This window comes from Condylura cristata, unplaced genomic scaffold, assembly GCF_000260355.1.
Source record: "Condylura cristata isolate star-nosed mole 26May11 unplaced genomic scaffold, ConCri1.0 scaffold00011, whole genome shotgun sequence".
Lineage (NCBI taxonomy): Eukaryota > Metazoa > Chordata > Mammalia > Eulipotyphla > Talpidae > Condylura > Condylura cristata.
The window spans coordinates 53,971,407-53,973,814 of NW_004567112.1; positions in this window are offsets into that span (position 1 = coordinate 53,971,407).

Below are 2,408 nucleotides of genomic sequence, written 5' to 3' on the forward strand. Positions count from 1 at the left end.
AAAAAAGGTATACTACCATTTCAGTCTTCCTTGGCTTACCTGGCCAGTGATATTCTCTGAAATACAAACACCTTCTAGAAGGGACTAGAGAAACACAGTCCTGCACCAGCTGGTCTGAAGTTTGCCCAGGATTTTTCCTCTGCCGCTTTCTAGAGACAGCTTTCTGCATTTCACGGAGGCTTCTCCACAGAAAGGATATTTCCTGAGTACAGCTTGGCTGCCTGAAATGAGTCAGATCTGCTCAGGTGTGTTGTCGACATCATCAAATTCATCTTCTGCTGTATCTCAGCATCTGTTCGGGGGTCCTTTCTCTCCCTCAAGGAAACATGGCTCTTTCTCTTAGGGGTCCTCAGTTTCATGAGCTAGACCATCTTATTTATTGCTTGCAATTAGACCAACAAGTACCTTTACCAGCCTTCCACTCCATGGGTTTTGTCTTCCCCTAACTAGAAGCTTTAAGTGGAGGTTGCTGATTATAGCCTGTTGTGAACACCCTAGAGCCAGGAACCATGCTTTGCATACACTTTTTAGGTTATTAGCTCCGAGATTCCTGGAAGTTATAACCAGTTTTAAAAACTTGCATCACCTTTGAATATCCAAATAAATAATGGCTGTTCAATCAGCTTGAATAAAAAACAGAATCAGTTCCTTTACATTTTAGGAAAAGAAGACACATGTTGAAACAAAGAAGTACAGATATTCTGAGATCTGAGACTGGATAACTGAGCTGCAGGAAAAAGTAGTAAAGGAGAAAGATAGAAGAGAGAAGACTGAAACAAAGGGAATGAAGAAGGCAGAGGAACACAGAGGAAGTCTGCGTGCTAACCAAGCACTGCAGGGTTGAAATCCAGCCTCGTTAGGAAGCAGCTATTTCTCACAGCAAGTGCCCCCCGAAGAAGAAAATAAACCAGCAAATGAAAATAACAGGAATATAAATCATTTAGCCAGTACTTATGGAGACTTTATTCCATATTAGACTTCCGTATATATCACATCAGGATTAGTGTTAGCTCCCTGAGATGAAACATCAATAAGAGGACCACATGGTGCTGACTGTACCTCCAACTCATATTTTAGTTCAGCTTTAATTATCATGTTCATCTGGCAGCAGCATGGTGCCACGTAAATAGAAATGGGTCATGGGAGGCCCGAGTTCTTGTCCTGGCTTATCATTACGTGACCTTGGTTGGCCAATCTCTGTGTTTTGATTTCCTCATTTGTCAAATGTGACTAAATATTCCCTGGTCTGTGTGTGTTTCACAAGAGTGTTAGGAGAATGGAGAGTGGAAGAGATAAACACACACAGACACACACACACATACTTGGATGAGTACAAAATACCAGACAAATATAAAATCGACCTTGTTCTTTTTACTTAAGGTGGTGGGTAGGCGAGGGGTGGAGACGATGGCATTTTGTACAGAAGGCTTGGTGACTCAGTGAAGTGTCTTTTTTCCCCCCTCAGTAATATCTGGTCTAGAATTATTGCAGCTTTCTCGATGTTTTCAGATATACTTTCCCCCTTCAGAAATGCCAAAGGTGAAAAATACTATTCCATTGCTATCATTTGTCACCTTTGCTGCCTGAGTAAGACATGCATAGACAGTTTAGTAATTAAGCTTTTCAACACTGCATCATAAAGTTTTATTTCTGCAAAGACTTTATTTATCAGCTAACAAGTATTAAATCATTCCACTGCTCAAGCCGTTTCTCACTTAAATATGCTCCCTTCAAAATAGAGCAGCTTTCCTTGGCTGACTTGATTAAGAAAAGTATTTGTTTGGAAATATTATAGTGTTGTGTGGTCCTGTAAGGCTGACACACACACACCGTGGAAACTGTTCCAAAGGGCACTGACCCCTATTTCCTGGGGAAGGGAGGCCCTGATGCCTTGGCCCTGTGGTCTCTCAGGGTAGCCTGTCCATCAGAGGTCCATGGCCCTCTGGGAAGGTTTCCAGCTCAAGATATTCCCACAACTACTTCATTTCTAAAGTGGAAGGGGTAAATAAAACACAAGCATTGAGACATTTTCTTTCCTTATTTGAACATCAGTGTATTGGTCCATTTTTATCAAAGACAGATCTAAATGTAAAATGAATTTTAAAACTGATTAAACTAACAAAGTGACAATGATTTGCATAGTCATCCAGGTTGAATCTTTTCTCATATTGCCATAACTTCTCAAAACAGGTGCAGTTTTTTTTGAAAACATTTAGAATGAATAGACATGAATAGATATTGAAAGATAGTAAAAGTAATTAAAGATATTAATAGTAATGACCTAGAAGAGTCCAGTCTGTAAGTAACCTATTCCACCTTTCTAAAGAATTCTCTTTGGAGGATACAAATTCATGAGACAAATACAACATTGTTAAAATTTCAAGATGAGGCCCTCCCTGGTGGCGCAG